At 48.1% G+C, this 22,478-nt stretch overlaps 1 pseudogene; it reads right to left on the bottom strand.

Annotated features, from left to right (window-relative positions):
• Positions 1 to 22,209, bottom strand: part of LOC114770598 (CUB and sushi domain-containing protein 3-like) — a 272,842-nt pseudogene extending 250,633 nt beyond the window's left edge.
• Between the last annotated feature and the right edge of the window lie 269 nt (positions 22,210 to 22,478).

Genomic DNA, 22,478 nt, shown 5'->3' with positions numbered 1-22,478 from the left:
GCATAAGCTTATCTGTAAGTTCCCATATTGCGGCAGCATTACAAAACAGGTCCGGGGACTTGGCAGTGGCTTGAGCGGGGAAAAAAAAAAAAAAAAAAATCAAGAGCGAGAAAGGACAAAGTTAGCCCTTAGCTGGCATTCTTAAATTCAGTATGCTGAGAGCGTGCTAAATTCATCCAGCAGAAAGTTCAGCAAGATCTTTCAAGAGTTTAGTGTCCAAAAGGATTGCAATTATGCTTTCGAAAGCTGAGTGCTATTGGAATGCATAAATCAGACTGACACTGGGTGTCATGTAGCACAAGCTTGGTGAAGCAGTAGATAACACTGCTCAATTGTCTGTGTAGGTGATAGCATGGGTCAAAGCCAACGTGGCCACCAATTAGGACACTGCAAGGTGATAGTCCACCATTTTTAACGAAGGGATCCAAGGGAGTTACTGTTGAACTACCCTGGTCCTGGATGGCACCATGCACTGCCTAGATCTTTCTGCCTAGATGTTCCTCTACACCTGAATTGAGGTTAAATTGATGAGCTAAGCAACTTCTTGTCATGACTGCATCAGCGTTTTCTTTAGGTATATTTTCTATGATGGCAGGGCTGTTGTCCACGTGGCCTCACCCCTCCTTGGTAGGGAGTTTGCCTGTGTTGCCGCGGGTCTCCTGCAAGTTCTCCAGCCTCCTCCCATTGTCCAAAAGCACACCACATGACTCTGGACTGTCCGTAGGTGCCAGTGTGTGACTGAATGGCCGGTGGGTAGCACCCTGTGATGGGCCCCCGGGGTGGGCTCCTGCAGCCGCAACACTGAGTAGGACTAAGCGGTTAAGGACGGTGAGTGAGAGAGTGAGCGCAGGCTAATGGAAATGTGTTTACCTGCTGCGTCCCATAAGGTCCGTAAATATACAGAAAAATGTATTAATGGAATGTTGGAGCAAGAACCAGACAGTACGGTTCCTAACGTCTACGTCAGTTTACGAGTGATATTTAAACACTGCTGTTTCAGGGCAGGATTTTTTTTAAAGGCGGGACTTATTTATAGGTTACAGTTGCTGCATTGCACGTTCTCCCCCCCCCAATAGATTTGGTAGGACATGCCCTTTCATCACTCTTCATTAGAGATGCTAATTTGTAGGTACACGTGTACATGACTCACGCCGCAGCGTTCACCCAAACAAGCGTCGCGACGGCGTGGCAAGATAAATGGTGGGCCGCGCCTGTGCTGTCGGAGGAGAGCGGGAACGGGGGCGAGCGGGAGGAAGGGTGCACTCGCAGTTTGGCAAGCGTCACTGATAAAGACATCCTTGTTTCGACGTTGCCGGCGATGCCACATCTGCATGCTGTCTGGATTCCCCCGTAAGTTGATTAGCATGAAGGTTTGTCCTAGTCGCGCCCCCCCCCCCCCCCCCCCCTTTAGTGTACCAGGAATTTGGATTGGCTCTAATTTGGCCTCAGGCCTCTGTAATGTGTGTCACCCCGGGGCGGGGTTAGAGAAGGCATCTTCGACGTTCTCATACAAACTGTTTGTTTCACAGGTTGCATATTGAGCCACTCAGTTCAGGATGTTTCATTACAAAAACAGTAGCATACAGATAGAAGTGGAATATTTCAGCAGACCATTCTTGCATTCTTGCATGTCTTCTGGCTACGATTGATTTAATTTTTATTTTATTTTTTTCCGCCTGCTCACTCAGATCTTTGCTTGGGATTTTTTATAGGTCGGTTTCATCTGTTTGACTTTGATGTGGCTGCTCCTCTCTCACTGTTACGAGTGGTATGATGGCAAATGGACCAGCGGAGCATTCATACAAATGTACACTTGAGTGGTCACACAGACACATAACCCCCCCCCCCCCCCCCCCCACACACACACACACACACACACACCCACGCACACGCACAAAGCATGCACACTGCACTTTCCATTACAAAAGGTCTGAAATTTCTCCCACGAGTCAAGTAGATGAAATCGTTGTGCTTGGCTCTTGCTCTCTTGTCCTTACATGCCCTCTCAATCTCTCTTGCTCGTTTCCCTCTCTGTTACACACACACATGCACACACACAAGACTAATCAAAAACGCAACATTTTTTTGGACGCCTCATTGTTCAGTTCAGTGTTGTTTTCAGTGTAAGTCTTTCTGCAAAAAAAACCTCCAGCTCCATCCGCAAACACAACAGGGTTGTAGGAGAGTTCAGGAGAAAGACAGAAAGAGCAAAAAGCATTAGGCATATGTTAGAATTCATGATTTAACTTGCATCTTTAAGGGCACCATGGGAACTGTAACAGCCAGTCAAGCTGAGAATGTCATATCTTCATGAATGCTAAAATACTATTTGCTAACCGATGCAGGTATCAATCAGGCGCCCTAGCGGTTAAGGAGGTGGCCCCATAATCAGAAGGTTGTAGGTTCGAATCCCGATCCGCCAAGGTGCCACCGAGGCGGCACCGAGCAAAGCACCGTCCCCACACACTGCTCCCCAGGCGCCCGTCATGGCTGCCCACTGCTCACCAAGGGTGATGGGTTAAATGCGGAGGACACATTTCGTTGTGTCACCGTGTTCTGTGCTGCAGTGTCTCACAATGACAATGGGTTATAGCTGTTAGCATAGTCTTAATGCATTTTATTATTATGAGTTAAAACAAGTAACAAAAAGTAAGAAGGCTCCAACACAGAAACCCACAACACGCTGCTGAGATGTGGCATGTGACGGCGCTGAGAAACGACCCCTCTGATGCTGATATACGGACAGGCAGTTAACCGACGAAGAGAATTAACGGCACTGAAACTTTTGTATGAATTCTAATGAGAGCCGAAGCAGTGGCCATGTCACAGCTGCCATGTTTACCCATAAAAAGAGAGAGATTTACCGAACCGATCAGTGGCGGGAGCTCATGATGAAACCTGGAGAAATATGACTCGGTTCGTACCATGAATCCAGTCATGAGTGCCCTGGACAGGTCACTGTGGAAGTTCATATCACGCGAGAGAGGCGCTGGCATCGCAAAGGATTTGGGGGACAACAATGTATTATGCCCCCCTTTTAACTCGAATAATGGTACGGCAACCCATCCCCCTGGGTGAGCCAGGATTCAAACCCGCAACCCCTCGATTGCGAGTCCGCTTGCCTGCCCATGGAGTTTGAACAACTCATCCAATACAGCACAGGAGAGGAAACATCATTTTGGTGTCCAAAACTCCAAAATGGATGGTGGGACGTTTTGTCAACCGTACAATGTGCATAAGAGTTACATCTTGAGAATCCACGGATTGGCTAAAGAGCGCGTGCAGGCAAACATGGTCCGCACAACGAAAGTCGATCTGCAAGCAATGTTGAAAACTGGCTGCCATTGTTGCATATCCACAGGTGACCAAGTTAACTACCTTCCTGTTTTAACCAAGGTAACTACCTACTGTGCAAAAGTCATTTAAGTCATTTATCATCAAAGTTCAGATATTGTTCACGTTGCTTCATGACTAACCGTACTGTCAACATGTTCTTCTGACTTCTGACTTTCTTCTAACATGAGAAAATCTCTTGCAGGAGATGGCAAAAGACAGAATGTCTGCATGGACCAAACAATCCTGGAGCCTATGGTCAGTCCATGCAAAATCCTTTTACTCCGGTCGGTCTTTATCTGGGCTCAAGCATTGGAAATCAATAGCACATAAAGATTAAACATTGGCCATTTGTTTCAATTGGGTAGAGCCGCCTCCTCGCGTCCGCGGTGGCGTTCATCATCCGCGAGGGCCGGGTCGGACCGGACGCTGGAAACGCTCGGGCACGTGGAGGCCTCCCTTTCAGGCCACTGGCTGTCGCCAATGGTTAAGTGCTTCGTCGACTCCAGCAGAGTCCATCTGCTGTCACCCAGCGCGAGCAATTTGCTCATTTGCCCGGACTGTTCTAGAGGCACGACAGATGCGGGGCGCGCTAAACAGCGGCGGGCACTACGCGTCCTCTGCTCCGTTCTGTACAAGAAGGCCGTTACCTACATTCCATCTTAATTAGTGCAACTCGTGATGGGGGGGGGGGTTGCTGTGTGGGTCCGTTCACCGCCAAATGGCAAACAAACGTAATTAGCGGCAGAGGACGCTTTGTCGCTTTTTAATGAACACACTCCTACTCTTCCTCTCGCGCTCTTTCGACCTGGTCCACCCCCTCACCGGCACCTTCTACCAGGTCTTTACCGGGCAAGGCGAACATCAGCAGAGGAAAGGGAGGGCGGACATGTTGTTTTAAATAAAGAGGCAACTAGACCGGGGTCCAGGAATCCGGGTCATTGGCATGAAGACGTGTCACTAAATATATACCTCAGCGCCAAGCAGACAGGACGGACGAGCAGGAAAGCGGGAGAGAGGGATGGGGGCGCGAACGGGGGGAGAGCAGAGGCGGGACCCAGCTGCTCCTTCACTTGTTAAGCGCATGCCATGTTTAGTCTGCCCCACGGCCACAGCCTCCACGCGGTCAACCCACACCATCTCTCTCTCTCTCTCTCTCTCTCTCTCTCCAACTTACACCCTTCCGTCTATGCCCCTCTCCGTCAGTCTGGCGCGTCGCTTCCCACGGAAGAAAGGCGGATGAGTAGAGATGAGCACAGAGAGGGCAGATGGGGTCAGTTGCCAAGCAAATAAGAGGGGCCATAAACCCACTCAGGAGCCGGGCGGGGAGGGGGCGCAGGGAAGCCGCATAAAAATCAGCCTCTCTGCTGATTCAACGTGACGTAAACACTGCGACTGCAGTGCTGGAGCAGAGCGGCGCTCCCGCGTCTAGGAACCGGCGCCCCCGTCGCGGATCAAACGTTTGCGACTTGACAGCGTGAATTTGCATTGATTGGCGCGGCTGACGTTTGCATCACCGCAGACTACGTGAGAAATGCAACAGTGCGTCTAAGAACGTCACCGATCGGGACAAAGGCGCCAATCTGGTTGCCATGTTCTGTTTGGCTGGGAAGCGGACGTTTCAACTGCTGTTGCCATGTGGATTACAAGGCTTCTTGAAATCTTGGAATCTGGGAATAAAACCATTACTCAGGACGCGTGTTGGAACCGAGTCCGCGATGAGGGTTCGTTTTAGAGCAGAAGCAGATTTACAAGCCTGCTTCTGGAAGCGAACCCCATTATTACTTTGGCTCACCTTTTTCGGCTATACATTAACATTGATTGTTGGTAGAGAGCCTTCGGACGGATGCTCGCGGAGCTGCGGCGGGAGCGCAGACCCGACGTCGAGGCATAAGCCCCCGTCATTACGCCGGGGTCGACTTAAACCTGTGATCCTGCGCGCCGTAGATTAGCATTGATCCCCGGCGGGGCAGTCTGCAGCCAGACGCCGGCTTTAATAGAAAGCCTCGAGGTGCGCCGCACCTGCTGTGAATCGCGGTGAAAAGCCGATGGTTGTGTACCTTTAAACCCACCCCCCACTGCAGCAACATAGAACAAACAACAACAGCAAAAAAAGACAATTGTAAGACTGGCCCAGATTTGAGTCACGGCAGAATGATCCGGCATCCGCATGGAAAGAGATTTGCCCGTTTCCGCATTCCCCTTCAATGCACTGTACATCAACTAAGCCCGGGCTTAATCTTCACACCCACTGTCGCAGGAAGACAACTACATGTACAAACAGCGTCACTCAACAAAAGAGGGCCACCAACACGGAGGGGAAAAAAATGAAGAACGTGCCTTCAACGTACGGAAGGCCAACTGTTCAAAATGACTTTTAAAACGTGCCCATAGATTTGATCCAGTTCGAGGTCACCGCCGCCATGTTGCTCCCATATATAGTCTGCATTCTGCCTCTGGGATTTGAATCCCCGATGACAAAAGATACAATGCAGCAGTTCTACCTACCAAGTCACCTCACTGCCCTTTAAATCACGTGATTTCCACAAAACCGGACGGTTTATATGGATTACATTGATCACCACGCAACCTATGCAGCATCTGATGCCACCACGCATTCTTAGACATTGGTGTCAGACTCCTAACAGGCTATTTTCTCCCTTAATCTCCGTGTCTCTTACATCCCTAAAGGATTCTGCCCACTGGTTCATTTAACTGGCCCATGGGGCATTGCAGAGACCTGCCGCAGCGTATGCCTATTCAGATTTTCCTTTGTAGATCTGCAAAACTATTTAGAATGTCAGTATGATGTTATATAAGAAGAATATACGACTTATTATGATTCTAGCATGTGGCTGCAACATGCTCTAACATCTCATGTTAGATGGTTTTGCTTGGACTCCACTTGATCTCCACCATTTCAGTTAACTTACAAAATTTGCTAAATTATATTTTCCAGAATGCCTATAGGTACTCTTGGCTAAGTCTGAGGAGTCAAATCATGCATCACCAGACCATTCCCAGCAAAGACTGTGAACACACCATAGCTCCATATGCTAAAATATTATTTAGATGGAGTTCTTCTTTCCATTCTTTCATAAAATGCTGGAAGGCACTTTGTCTTCTATCTGCCAAACCTGGCAACATAATCCTTGATCATGGGCCCAATGCGTATGCTGTGCACAATGTTAATTATTAAATGCTATTTTTTGTCATAGTGCATCATATGAAAAAAATACAAATAAAATGTTGGCTACCCTCATGGTATTTCACACAGGAGTGAGTACACAAACAGATGCAATGGCGCAAAAAGACTGCAGCCTGGGGTCAACGGCGAAGACATTCTTTTGTCTTGGATGCCAAGGGAAAACAACAATGAGATGAGACAGAGGGTGAGAAATAGAGGCGAAGACAGAGATGAATAGAGCCAAGCCATCACCGGCTGTTTTCTCACATCTCCAAAGGAGCCACATCTAAGAGAAACAATCCATTACGGCCACAGCAGAGTCAATATCATGCATAAGACCAACAGAATATGTGAAACTGAGAAGAACGCGGGGGAGAAGTAAATCAGAAAAATGCAATTTCATCAGCATTAGCCCAGGCTTTGCTAAGGAGCGTCGAAAAACACCATTGATCGTGAAGATGCAAATTTATGACAGGAAGTACTCGTGTCATAACGGGTAATGTGAAAAACCACGCGCCCATCGTGTGCTTGGCTGAGGTATGCATTCACCCTGAGAACGGGCCAATCGAGTGAGCCGAGCAGCAGAACGAACACTGCTTTGACGCCGACGTTGAACGTTCAAACGTTTCTGTTGTGTCCCGCGGTCGGCGACTCTTCCGATGTGTTGACCTTAAAACGGAAGGTAGATGATGAACGCAGCTGGCCGGCCCATCCCCCGCCCCCAGAATGTGAATCAGCCAGCGGAGCGAATATGAGTGAATGTTGGGGGGGCTGCTGAACCGGTGCTGGAGGATCTCAACTGTTGAGACTTCAGGGAGAGGTTTGTGGTTGCAAACAGGACAGGAACTTTTGATGGGTCGTGGCCACAATAAAGAGAACCAGGAACCCGTACCTGAAATCCAGGCGAATGGCTAACAAATGCCTTTTGGGTTTTGCATTTACATTTACATTTACAGCATTTATCAGACACCCTTATCCAGAGCGACTTACAATCAGTAGTTACAGGGACAGTCCTCCCTGGAGCAACTTAGGGTTAAGTGTCTTGCTCAGGGACACAATGGTAGTAAGTGGGATTCGAACCTGGGTCTTCTGGGTCATAGGCGAGTGTGTTACCCACTAGACTACTAGACTACTACCACCCTGACCACGTTTTGCACGTTGAGCATCAGCAGGAAAGATGCCAAAAATGTCTATAATGAATTCAAATGCATCCCGTAGGCAGAGACGCATGGGGTTGCAGCTCGCATTAAAGAAAACACTTTGTACCTGAATAGATTCCAAATGCTATTAATAGCATCCATACCAAGTGGCCATTGGCTGGTAGGGTGGTAGGTGACAGTGGCTCAAATATCTTTTTCACTTTCTCAGCATTTCACACATTTAGCCTTTAACACAATGGGTGTTAAAATCCAACTCTCGATTGGGAATACCTGCCAAAAAATATCCACTTGAGAACGTTGCTTTTATAGTATTATTTAGTAAGAGCCATTATAGTTCTCGTTCTGGGGTACCGTACTGGCCATACCATGCGAGGCTTTTCAGTTGTTGTCTGGGGGGGTTGGGGGGCTGAGGGGGTTATCTTATTGTTGGACAAGCCAACGGAAGGCAAGTTTATTTATATGGCACTCTTGTCAGTCAAGGTGCTTTACAAACTAAAAAATTATAAATAAAATTGCATTTTCATACAATTGCAAGTATAGTGAATAATGAATGAATCTAATGTGAACGCCACAAATGCACATTTTATGCCACATGACCTCGTATTTTGTCTGTGAAACACATAGCAGACTATATAATTTACTACATTCTATAAAAAGTCTTTCAAAAGACGTGCTGTTGTGATTATGACAGTATTTACCCAGACGCCACTGAGTGGCTCAGTCATCATCTCTTGCCATATTCGAACTGGAACACATGGTTTGCTTACACAACGCTGTCTTTCCTCCAAAATCAGCACTTTCTGCTGTCCTATAAATGAATCAAGGGACAGAAATACGGGGTACGGGCAGAGCGTAGACGGCTGTGCTGAATCACGACACAATGCAGCTGATTGAGTCGGGCGCTCCCCCTTTCACGGGCCGTGATTGAAATTCTGGGCTACAAGTGAACTATTCAGCGCGAAATGACCACGTCCATTATCCCGCGTAATGCACTTGAAGTGGCTCCGTGATGAACATTAACCTCGTCACGTCTGGAAGCGAGGTGAAAGGGCCGCGGCAGTTCGCCGCACTTAATGAGTGAGCTCGGCACACAGGCGCGGAACGGCGTAGGCTTGGCCTGAGCCGAGCGCGGCTGGCCTGTGAAGTCCGGGCCCTGGAGGTGGAGTTTGCACCGGAAGGAACCAATTACCTGTGCTGTTGACATAAACAAGTTAGTCACCGTCACAGTGGGGTAACGTCGGAATTAATTGCACTGGGGGCGGCGTACTTACGTTAGGCATACATTCCATTTAAAGCACTGAGCACCGAGGTCAACGCCAAAGGTCAAATGAGGGCGCACTTATTAGAGGTGGTTTGCAACAGATCAAAGCGTATAGCTTGTCTGTTCTAGAACCTTCGACGTATCAAAAGAAAACTAATTTAATTGGACAGAGGCAGCATGTACGTAGGGTTGCAGTACCGTGTATTATGCCAAAATGGTCACACACCTAGTTATAAACTGACCAATGACGAATAGGCCTTTAGTTGGGCATCTGATAGCAAATAAAGCGGTCATTGAGTGGACCTGCGGAGAAGATGCGCTTGATAGTGGCCGGTGAGAGTGGCTTCAAGGATTTTTTTCAAGTGCTTATAATTCAGTCTGCTCCTAGTTGCTGAGGCAGGCAAAATGGAGGATCCGACCCGGGTCTCCCGCATAGAGAATAGCTCATCCTTGTCACCGCTTTTAGATAACGCACAGCACCATGTGTCTGCGGCTTCTAAAAACAGACCAGGCGTCTTCTTTCCTTTCAGCACCACGGAGAGTGCCGGAAGAGAGTGTGGGGGGGGGGGGGTCATTTTCAAAAGGTGGTTCTCCATGCTTATATTAAATTAAACAAATTCTGTAACGAATATGGTAAAAGAAAACATGCATCATTACTAAAAAATGTCATTTAAGCCGAGTGATTTTGTTGAAAGTGGTTCATGCAGCGCGTAGCCATTTTGACTTATCGGGAGAGTTGAAATAGAGAGTCGGGCAAGGACACAGAGGCTGGAGGTGAGCGGGAAGGTGGACGGTGGCTGGATAGCTCTGCCGTGCAGGGAGAGGCAGAGTCTGGTTCGGCAATGTTGAGGGAGACACCGGGCAGGTAAGAACAGGGCAGGCTTTATCCAGGTTCGAGGGCGTGGTTTAATCATGGTGATAGGGCTAGCGTTGATGCAGAGAGAAAGCAACAAAGAGCGGACCACACCCAAGATGGCCGCCCGTCTTTATTTGGTGATGTTGACCCCATTCGGTGGAGCCGTTGGCAGGTCATGCGCCCCCTGTGGTGTTGGCAGTGCGACAGCGGCCGTGCCAGTAGCACTCAATGCCTCCCTTCCGACAGGTGTGCAGAACAGCATGCTAAGTGCTTCCTAAAAGCTCAGATCATCTTGTGTTTAAATGGATCTGCAATAAAAGTCTGGCCCTTAATGATCACCATGGTGAGTTAATGTAAAAACAAGGCTGGAGGCCTGTAGAGGAACAGTGTGCACTGCGGAAAACCTCACCAGCCCAGCTTCTTCCCATTACTGAGCTCTCTGCCTGAGATCAGCTCTGTAAAGAGCAGGTGGAGTTCCAATCCGATTCAAAATTCTAGCTTTTACAAGGTAAATTATCGAGCATACAATATTTTATTATTGCATTTAACTGCAAGCTAAATACAGAGATAATCAGCTATATAAAATAAATAATACAATAAAGTGAAGTGATTGTCACTTGTGATACACAGCAGCACAGCACACGGTGCACACAGTGAAATTTGTCCTCTGCATTTAACCCATCACCCTGAGTGAGCAGTAGGCAGCCATGACAGGCGCCCGGGGGACAGTGTGTGGGGACGGTGCTTTGCTCAGTGGCACCTTGGCGGATCGGAATTCAAACCAGCAACCTTCTGATTACGGGGGCGCTTCCTTAACCACTAGGCCACCACTGCCCTATAGATATTTGCCCACAAATGGGAAATATCTATAGCAGATAAACACATGGTGTGTATCTATCGTAATTATAATATAATTGGGTTGCACATTCATGTAACTGAAGGCAATGTCTGCTTTAAAAAAAATACATCCATATAGACTAAAAAAATTAATACATCATAATGTAAAACCAAATAGTAATACATTTTGGCTATCTGTGCACCTAGGGGTGGACCTGAGATGCTGAGATTCACTGCTGCAAAGCTATGAAGTCTGAAGTCGTGAGCCTACCAGCCACACACTGGAGGAAAAGGGCACCCGTTTGATAACCCAGAGGGTGGCATCACTCACAAGGCCAGATCACAGTGTTCACAGGCACGCACTGAGGGATGTTAACGTCCAGTACTGCATAATGTGTTTAGCTACCTTTGTAAGGTACACAATGTGAGGAGCAACTTCCTCATTCATGACATCACATGCCCAACAAGCCCTTCTCTTAGTGCGTAGTGCCGTACATTGTGCCACCTTAAAAACAGCGCCCATTATCTGTAATTGGTGATTGGGTTCTGCTTTAAGAACGGAAATACTCATCTTATGTAGATATTCTTCTTTCTTTCTGCTATTTTGGCTTTCTCTGTCTCTCTCTTTCTGTTTAGGTGGGGCACCAGTGTTGATGGCGCCAGCCAAACCCCGAGCCTTCCCAGCCTCATTTTTGGAAATGGCTCAGTGCTCCACCCCCCACAAATGATCACCATTAAGTCAATTTGCAACGGCATGAGGAACGTCGCTGCTGCAAACACCACAGCAATCCGGCATTCTCACACGCTAACCTCCTACCCTGAAATCAGTTCTGCATCACTCCGGGTTTACTCCTCAACAAGATGGGATAAAATTGGACGTGACACGCAAATGAACTTTCCGTGTCGGCTTGTACACAAACATTCTATTGTAGTGAACTGGCAATTTTCTGCAAGTGCTTTCTAAATCATATCTACTAAACACAGCCCAACACACTGTAAGTGGGGCCTCGAGCTCCAGAGAACACGTCATGTAGAAAAACACGTACTTCATAATTTAAAGTATAGGTCATTTTTATGTATGTAACAATATATTTTTTTTTTGCCTGGTGAAAAATTCACGGCTGTCTCATTCTGTAGTATGTCAGTATCAGCTATTACTTTGTAATAATGGACCTCCACGCACAAACGAAAAATGGCAGAAAGAAAGTGAAGTGACTGTCATTGTGAAACACTGCAGCACAGCACACGGTGACACAACGAAATGTGTCCTCTGATTTTAACCGTCCCCCTTGGTGTGCACTGGGCAGCCATGACAGGCGCCCGGGGAGCAGCGTGTGGGGACGGTGCTTTGCTCAGTGGCACCTCAGTTTCGTCATTAACCACTAGGCCACCACTGCCTAGTAGTAGAAACGATTACAACTTTTGTACCTTAGTGGGTCATTTCTTTAACTCCTACAGTGCAATAAATCCTGGCACGAGGCAAATCAATTGGTTTCAGACGAGAGGATGTTTCATCCATTAAGTCTACATGGGGGAATACGTGACCAAAACCGATCCATCTGTAATAATCAATTTGTAAAGGGAAATCCGAAGTATGTCTTCGTAACAGGGCTTATTTGTGGATTGTCGTGTCATAAAAAGCCTGATTTCCATGCTAATGGAAATTTGTGATTATTTTTTTACTGACAACTGTTGGACTGTGCCTGACTGGTGGACAGCATGCAAATTAATATAAACATAAAGCTTACATTTGAAGCACTCACCAAATATCCATTAAGCTCTTTCAGCAACAGTTTTTAGCAAGCATTGTGCATGTATGCTAGTCACATTTTGGGCAGAATGTCAGTAGCAACAGCAGCCTCTGCCTCTTGCAGTGATTGGACGAAACTGTACAGTTTACATTAATGGGTGGTGGTAGCCTAGTGGGTAACAAACTCGCCTATGAGCCAGAAAACCCAGGTTCAAACCCCACAGTAGAGGTGTGAACCTTCACTGGTCTTCTGATTCAATTTGATTATGATATCAATGCCTCAATATTGATGCATCCCGATGTAGCCCATAATTTCTTTACTTAGTCACATGATGTTTGACATTTGTCTGACATTTGTATTAATTTTGAAGAGGTTCTCTCAAAGTATTCTTCAAATATTAATTTTGTATAAATAAAGAGTAAAAAAAGGGGAAAACATTATCTTTTCACAAGTGACAAGTGACATTTTTGATCAGGTTAGATCAGGTTTAACTCATCTGGAATGAGGAAGTGGCGTGGGTGAGGGCTGCCAATCATCAGGCCCCTCCCATTACAAACTCAAGTTTAGAAAAACATCATGGAAGGCTGTGTTTGGGGTGAACAATAAATTAACACACCAACAAAAAGAGGTACACCTCATGACTAAAAACACAGTTCTTTCCCAAGGGGGGCTTCAACTAGCAAACAAGCTCCACGCTTAGCGTAGTGTGAAAATAGTGTCCGTTGTATCTAAAGAATGGGACAGACAGACAAAGTACACTTCAACCTTGAGAAATACTCTAAAGCCAGCGGGCAGTGGTGGCCTAGCGGTTAAGGAAGCGGCCCCGTAATCAGAAGGTTGCCGGTTCGAATCCCGAGCCGCAAAGGTGCCACTGAGGTGCCACTGAGCAAAGCACCGTCCCCACACACTGCTCCCCGGGCGCTTGTCATGGCTGCTCACTCAGGGTGATGGGTTAAATGCAGAGGACAAATTTCACTGTGTGCACCGTGTGCTGTGTATCACGTGTGACAATCACTTCACTTCACATGTAAATTGTCACTATTCTGTCTGTGCAGCCTCCCTGCTGGATTGTCGGGGTATTGCCTGCCATGTTCTCCTTGTTGCCAGGTGCTTTTTTTCTCTCCTCTGTACTCCATCCCAACCTCTGGAGTGCCCCACCTCCTGGTCACACCTGCAGTCAGTTGCGTTCCTGGCTCTCAAGCAATTGTCGTCTCCCCAACGGTACATTTCAGGTTGTGGATCTTGTGGATCTACTAAGTCTGTTCTAGATATTTTTTGCCCTGAATATTTAAACAAGCGGTGCATGCAGCAATGAGAGCACCAGTGAACGCTATAAGGACATCAGTGAGAAGGTTTGATTTCCATTAAAACCTCTCATCCAACAAAATCCACTATACCCATCGATTGGCTGCCAGTCGGCGCAGATAAAGGGCTTATTCGCAGCTCTTTGTAGATTTTAAAACGGACCGCGAGCCTGATCAGGCCGCAAAGTGAACGCATACTAATTGCCGCGCCAGAGGCAGCAACGGTCACCCCCATCTGGCAACCTGGTCTTATCTACCGAAACGTCACGGAAGAACACAGCCTCGCAATTAGCAGGCCGCACGTTCCGAACGACGAGGGGCATCAAATTCCATGAATTTCAGATAAGCGAATGGCCCTGAATATTCCGCCGCGACGCCTTCCAATTTGCCGGATAACTTGTTGATCGGTGATAAGATGCACGCGCGTGTGAACCTGTCTCCGTTTTTGAGGGGAACAGTCATTAAACAGAAGCGAGTGGGAAAACAGCGAGATACGGCGAGCGGTGATATACGTATTCCCACTTCGAGTAAAAAAAAAAAATGTTCACAGAAGTTCTGGGAATATCGATCCCCCAACATCGTCCAGTTACTGTCGGCGTTCCCAGGAGGCGCCGCGATGATTGCAGGATTTTACATCAAAGGCACGAGCCGCAAATCCAGCCGAGTGCATCGCCGGGCCATTTCGCGAAGCATCTCCAGCTTCTCTTTGAACTGCTCCTGCCACAAGGGAGGGTCACTGAAGGCTTGGCCACCATGATGAGACCAAAATCACTTGTCAGCTGCCGTCACCGTCCAGGCCCAATCTGCCGTTGCAGGCTCATGAAACAAACATGGCATTCGGAGTCCCTGCCCTTTCAACCTCTGAACTGACACGGAGCGGACACGTGACGCAGCACGCTACAGCCAGAGCCGCAAAGAAATAAATAAATAAATAGATGCAGCATTCGGGACATCCATCTCTGTCTGAGCTTCCTCATATACGACGGGGACGTTAATTAATGCTTCGGAAGGAGCGAGGGGGGATTTATTTTCCACCCCAAATTCAACGGGCCAAATGAAAATTAATGAAGTGCAAAAGGCACGTGCCGCCCAACATGAGGCGATGGGGCGTGACACAGTCATTACCGGAGGAACACGGATCAATACCAGTCCAGACCGGAGCTTCCAGAGCATGCCAAACAACTGGTGAGGCGGGCTGCGCATGGCAGGCCTGGCCCCACCCCTCCATAAGAGGTGTCTTTCTTTTACATTTTTGACATTTACAGCATTAATCAGAGCGACTTACAATCCGTAGTTACAGGGACAGTCCCCCCCCCTGGAGACACTCAGGGTTAAGTGTCCTGCTCAGGGACACGATGGTAGTAAGTGGTATTTGAACCTGGGTCTTCTGGTCTGTAGGCGAGTGTGTTGCCCACTAGGCTACCACCACCCTCCTTTCTTGATAAGGAAAGCATGGGGTAAATAATGAATTAACACATAGAGGCATGGGGGGGAGGGGGGGTGTTGAGGCTGTGGTGGGATGGATGAGCATCGGGGTCAAGAGCACCAAGGGCGCCGGATCTCCTGCCGGAACACTTGACATTTAAGCAGAGTTTGAGAATCCCTCCAGAAAATGCTGAATGCAGCATTACATTTGTATCAGGGGCCAGATGAAAACCGCACCGTGATTCAGACTTAAGTGTCCCGGCACAGTAGGAGTGGCATTTGGGTTTAAAGGCCTGAGGCGCTTTAAAGGCTCTCGGGGGGGACTTTCGACTGACCCTAATTGGGCTCTGTGGAGACTTGGAAGACAGGTCTTCCAGGGACAATATGAAATAAAGCCGACAGTCTACGCTAACCCTGCTGGTACAGTTTCAGTTCCCAGTTCGAAAAGCCCTGTCACATATTGGAAAAAATAACTTAAACTCTTCAAAACTTTACTGGTTGGAACCAAGAAATCGTGAGAGGTAGGCAACTCCTAATAAAATCTACAAAAGGGATGTGTTGCAAGAAATTTGCAATGCAAGAAAGATTTGTGTTCTCATTTGAAATATTTGCATTATTTTACAGTCAATATATTTTTATTTTTTGCCACCAACTGAGCTGGTGGGCTGGTCAAGTTGGTGGAAACGTGTGCCAAATCTCGCTTTTCCCTACTTTTCACCAGCACCAGCATTCAGTAGGACTAATATTTTACACCCTGTCCGGGTAATTTTGAGGACTTCTCTTTCCATGGGAGTTTTAATTCATTGTTGCCATGACAACCTTACTTTTTATCATTTCTTCCAAGGGTAACATAAGTGAGCCTCAAAAATAGATCAATTTAAACTCCACGCCGATGCAAAAGAAAAAAAAAAAAAAAACAGGAAACTGAATAATTTGGCGGGTTCATGCACGCAAGCCTTTCACAACAATTTGCATTTTTACTGTGGCACACACACACACAAACACACACACATGCACACACTGAAGAAATCAACCTGTACTTTAAAAGAGCAAAAAAAAAAAAAGAACAGCCAACGACATGAGGAAGCGCCGTCAGACACAGAGGACTGAGAGGCACACCAAGAGTTAATTTATAAGAAAATGCCATTTAGGGTGACACAGCGGCGCATGCCTGCAAGGTTGCGAGTCTGAATCCCGACTTGGACCATGTTTGCGCTGAGTTTGCATGCTCTCCACGTGTTGGTCCAGGTTTCCCCCGGAATCTCCAGTTTCCTCCCACCGCCCGAACTAGGTGACCACGCGAGTTGACCGCAGGCGCGAGTATGTAAGTCAATGGCACTTTTCAAAGAAAGGGAAAAGAAAAGGAAGAAATTGTGACTATTCTCAAATTATTACCAAATCAGAGAAATGTCACAAAATCTGCACCACCTCCCTTCCAAGAAAAAAAAAAATATATATTTACGGACTGTTCCTTATTAAACCAGCAGGGGTAATTTTAGTGTTATTCATCTCTTACTCTTCCCTCTTCTGACAAGAACATTTATTGAGATCATCCGTGCCATCGCAGAGGGAATTACTTGTTTACTCTCCCCGAAATTCCCCGCTGAGGTTATTACATTATCTACCGCAGCAGGCTACAGACCGTCCCCTGCTGGTCTGACATCTATTGACTGTTCCGCCCAACGTAAACTCTTTGGAGTCGCAACAGACCGGCACTGGTGCGGACCCAACCGCGGCGACGGTTTTGTGGAAAAGTCAGCGCTTTGGAGGTTCGAAGTTACGGCATAATATAAAATTTGCCCTTCTCGCTGGGCAGGCCTCCCGCTTGTCAGCATTGTGCATGTGGAGAAATACTTGGGTGAAGGTCATCGATGAAAAGCCCCACTGAGTTAGCTATTGGTATTTCCACGAAGGACTTTTAAGAAATGAATGCGGGCCCCGTATTAGGCCGGAGTTGCCGTGAACCATATCAAAGCTACCTGCACTGTGTGAGAAAGGTCTGTGTGAGAGATTAAAAAAATATATCATTCAGAAACGGTCCGGTTTAGCCTTGTCTTCGTGTTGTTCATTGTATCTCATATCACGGTTCTAATCTCATTTTTAATAAGTCAGTCTAAGAATTTTCTCAATGGTAAAGTTTTAAATTGTGCTGTTCTGACCTCGAGGGGAAGTTAATTCCACCCCCTAGGGGGGCAAGACAGAGAATAGAAGAGTCTAGACGAGTGTCCTCCTCGTACCTTCAGCGGTGGGTTGTGTAGTAGACTGGTGCCACCCCATTTATTTGGCTTTGGAGGCAGGAAGCTACTGGGAGCGAGTGGACGAAGTGGGTGGTGTGGGAGAATTTAAGAATGTAAAAAACTATGGGGCGGTGGTGGTCTAGCGGGTAAAGAAGCTGTCCCGTAATCAGAAGGTTGCCGGTTCGAATGCCCAACCGCCAAGGTGCCACTTGAGCAAAGTGAGCAAAGAGGACACATTTCGTTGTGTCACCGTATGACAACGCTGTCTTTCACATTTACATTTTGTGAGTTAAACTGTGGGACAAGATAAATAATACACTGGAGGTGGCGCGTTTTGCTTTCAGCTCTGGATGGAACAAACTTCCTATATCCATCAGAACGGTCGAGTTCCTTCCCATCTTCAAGCCACGGTTAAAGACTCACCTTTTAAAGGACTATCTACTGGACTAAATACTAAAAATGTTTATTAGGTCTAAAAACTATATTTATTAGGTCTAGTCAAGCTATACAGATATGAAGAACGGAGATGGACTTCAATGTACTGATGTGGGTCCGTTAAATGCAGTAGATGTGAGCGTAATGTAAATGCAAATTGTACAGCATGTTTCAGTACCCATGCCCACGCTTTCTAGGCTGTCCAAAAAGAGAGACAACCGAGCAATAGGATCCTACAAGCAGCTTGACGTCATACCTGTTATTGTCTAAAACCCCACCAATGACCTACCACCATAATCTGTTTATTCATAAAAACCCACTAGCTTCAAAACCCCGCACTGACTGAACTGCACACATAAATTAAACCTGGTCAATGCCATCAAAGGTACCAAAGAGCGTGGAGCAGGCAGCTGTGCCCACAGCTGCCACACGCTGGAGCTAGTTGAACAAAGGGTCAAGGGTCATCCTTGTCTAGCCCGTTGTCCAGCTGTGGCATACAGGTAAGGACGGGACCCTTTGCGGTTCGGAGCCACCGCAGGGCCCACTTTAGACGAGGGAAAGTGGACCACAGCGATTCTACTGTTACTGAGCATCTCACATATGTTTAACAATGGACATTTATGCGTACTGGAGTCTAAATTTGCTCCATCCAAATAAGCTGATGACAAATGGAATAAGTCTCTCACCAGGCCAAACATGCTGACCTAGAAATGGATCCAGATGACCGCAGCGGAACGACGGGCAAAGGTCCAAAGCAGGTGAGATTATTTTTGCTCCGGCCTCCATCCGGACGATTCTATATATAGCATGAACATAAGCACCTTTGCCGTAGCGTACATCCTACTGACCGGCTTCCGGGTAGAGCGCAAAGGTGAAGTGAGGTGAAGTGATTGTCACTTGTGATGCACAGCAGCACAGCACACGGTGGACACGGTGAAATGTGTCCTCCACATTTAACCCATCACCCTTGGTGAGCAGCGGGCAGCCATGACAGGCGCCCGGCCAGCAGTGTGTGGGGACCTTGATCAAGGGCGGTTGGGGATTCGAACTGGCAACCTTCTGATTACGGGGCCGCTTCCTTAACCGCTAGGCTCCCAAAAAGTCAAGTGATTGTCATTGTGAAACACTGCAGCACATCACACTGTGACACAGTGAAACGTCACTCTCGGTGAGCAGTGGGCGGCCATGACGGGCACCCAGGGAGCAGTGTGTGGGGACGGTGGCCTGCTCAGTGGCACCTTGACACCTGAATATAATGACAAACAGGTTTATCTAACTCATTCCCTTGATGTTGTTGCTGATAATAGCATCAATAAAATAACTCTAGCATTACATTTACCAGACGCCCTCATCCAGAGCGACTTACAGTCAGTAGTTACAGGGACAGTCCCCCCCTGGAGACACTCAGGGTTAAGTGTCTTGCTCAGGGACACGATGGTAGTAAGTGGGGTTTGAACCTGGGTCTTCTGGCTAGGCCACCACCACCCTAGATCACCCTCGCATTAACACTCCACATACTTACTTACTTGAGGCTTTTGCATTCGTGTTGAGGCCTCAGATTTAAAATTTTTTTTTTCTTAAACACGCTCACTTTTAGCACGCCCTCCGGCATCATCAGTCATTTCAGTCCAGTCCGAGGTTAGAGGTGGCGTCCCTGAGGAAACGCTGATTAAGTGCATAATTTGAGTGTCACAAAAAAAATAAAATAAATAAAAAATCAGGCCGAGGGTCTTTACTGCAGCCTCATCAGAGACGGTCACAAAATCCATAACAAGCACTGTGGCCACCGTCCCCAGAAAAAAAAATAATGAATTGGGAAGGGACGTCCCGCCTGTCTTTGTTCTCTCGGCGGTGCGGCGTGCGCCGTTTAATTGTCCCCGCGCTGCCAGGCTGTAGGGCCGCTTAAGTGACTGGAAATAAACTGCCCGGCGGCCTGTTATAAACAGATACTTTACCGGCGGTCGATAGCCCAGCGCGCCGCTAGGATCTCGCAGCGGGCCCCGATACGCGACCGCAGCTACTGCGGCCATCGATCCGGCCACGCGGCGCACGTGCACCACTTCCACCGGATATTCGCGACCGTCGCCGAGAGACGGAGACCCAAAAAAATGCCACGTCACTGATTGCCACGCACCGCCACGGACTTGCCGAACGTCGTCTGCCTACTGACGCGTGAAAGCTGGTGGCTGAAGCCACAGCAGCCCAGTGACGTCCATTAGCTGCAGAATGTCCACGTCTTCTGGAATCATCTCGGGGCCGTGGAGATTAAAGGCCCTCGTTCGTGTGAACAAAATAGCCGACGTCTCCGGGCTTTCATACACTCGCCGGGGTCAATTGATTGCCACTTGTGACACACAGCAGCACGGCACACGGTGCACGCAGTGAAATTTGTCCTCTGCATTTAACCCATCACCCGAGTGAGCAGTGGGCGGCCATGACAGGCGCCCGGGGAGCATCGTGCTTTGCTCCCGGCAGATCGGGATTCGAACCGGCAACCTTCCGACTTCCTTAACCGCTAGGCCACCACCGGCCCTGAGACAAGACCCCAGAGTCGACACATACGAAACCCGACATCCGTATAATCCGGCCCAAAGGCCTGGAAAACGGCCGAAGCGACCAGAGCTTGACGCGGATCTCGCCGAGCTGAATCCCCCAATTACTGGTTTCCGACACGGCCTCAGCGGGCATCCGTCACCAGGACAGAGAACAACGAGAAACCGACTCACCGCTTCTCGCGCGATTATTCGCAAGCTTTTTTTTTTCTGATCGCCGCCAGTGACTCGTCCTAAATTATGATGGCAGTGACAGGGGATGAGCAATGATCTCGACACCCACCCTCCTCCAACCGCCTCTAAAGGGAGAGGTTTGTGTTTAAGGGTCTTTTTTTTTTTTCTGCAGTTAATCTGCAGTTAACTTGCACACATAGACCCACTCTCCGGCTTATCTTGTCCTATTTAAGGGTGTCTCCAATGACCCGGTCTCCCTCTCTGTCCTGCAGAACAGCGAGGGACGGCCAGGGACGTGGAGCGGCGTTCATTGTCCTCGGGATCTCTTCACGCCGCCACCACGCGTCGGGTTATCGGTCAGCAGCGAGGGCTGCGCAACGCTGCGCGATGGATAGGCAGATCAATCAATCAATCGATCAATCGATCAATATAAACATCGGCGCAAATTACGCAACAAATTATCCCACTTTAGTCCCGCTTTTAAAATATACGTGTGAATTTTTATCAGGCGGGTTGGCATGGTGGCGATGCATGCTATATGTCATGTATTGTCATAAGTGCAAACGAATACCCTCATTAGGCTCAGGAAAAAGACATATTTTTAAAATTATAATTATAATATCAGGCAGGTGGCGGGTGACCAGGACGCGTCAAGCTGCCCCCCCCCCCCCCCCCCACCCATCCACCGGACTCCCATCCGTCCGTCCAGATACGTGCGCACAGAGTAAAGAGCATCCTGCGGTCCACCCTGAGCTTTCTCGACACACACACACACACACACGCACACACGGTGAAATTACTCCCTCTTTATACACAAAGTTGCGTTGTGTTGGCGGCGCGGAGCTTTCGGTGCGCAACAGTTAAATGAGACTGGGGTGTGGTGTGTGTGTGTGTGTGTGTGTTGTGTGTGTGTGTGTGTGTGTGTATATATATATATATATATATATATATTTTTTTTTTTTTTATTTTTTTTTTTTTTATCGGAGCGCATCGCAGAACCGTCCCCATCCCGGCACCCGGTGGCGGGGAACGCGGTTCCGTCGTCCGATCGACGCGCAATTTCGCCGTCGGAACCTCGTCAGGCTGCTGCCGGCGCGTCTTCGCCACGGAACCCTTTTCCGAAATCTCAGCTCTCACGTTTCCTCCTCCGTGTACGAAACAAGAGGCTTTAATCCTGCGGGGTTTTTTTTCACGCACCTTGATCATCCGACGGGAATTATGCAGATTCACTTTTAATGTTATTATTTTTTTTAATGATCGCAGATGTATAAATGTACGTGAGATCGTCCGGAGAATAAAAAGGAACCTCGGACCAGTGCAGCTTGTGAACGGGTCTCCGACTGCAGGAATATTTATTGAGCCCCCCCCCCCGCTCAATGCCTGCATTGAAACAGCCAGCCTCGGTCCTGCACCCCGGGAAATAATCCCCACAATAACAAATCATAAAAAAAGATATTGTAATAATAATAATAATAATAAAATAATCGTCGGAATCGAAACGAGGCGACAACGGTTCCTTACCTCGCGCGCACGTGACCATCATAAAAACCAGCAGGTTCCGAAATAGAAGTCCCGTTTTAATCCCCATCTTCCTCCCGGCGTGGGAAAAGTCCTGTTTAATCCATCCTCCCGCCGCCGCCGAGCCCTCTGCCCCGCTCCTCCTCATGGTTCTCCTCGCATCAAGCTCGTCTCGGCGAGCGGTCGCGGCTCCGAGTGAAGCGGCGGCGTCGGGGAGGCGCGGCAACCTTGAGCAGGACTCGACCATCTCCCTCTCTCCCCCACCCCGACAGGGGCTTCTGACGGGGAGCGGGATCCACTCGGCGTGGGAGGATCGAAAAAAAGAAGAAGGAGAAGAAGAAGAAGAAGAGCTATGGATTCGGCGGGGAGAGGATCGTTTGAAAAAAAAAAAAGATGCGTCTCTCGATCAGCACCCCACTGTCGCTCCCAGGGTCACTTCTGGCCGTAA

The sequence above is a fragment of the Denticeps clupeoides genome, chromosome 20 (genome assembly GCF_900700375.1).
Source record: "Denticeps clupeoides chromosome 20, fDenClu1.1, whole genome shotgun sequence".
Classification (NCBI taxonomy): Eukaryota; Metazoa; Chordata; class Actinopteri; order Clupeiformes; family Denticipitidae; genus Denticeps; species Denticeps clupeoides.
This window is presented reverse-complemented; position numbering and strand designations above follow the sequence as displayed.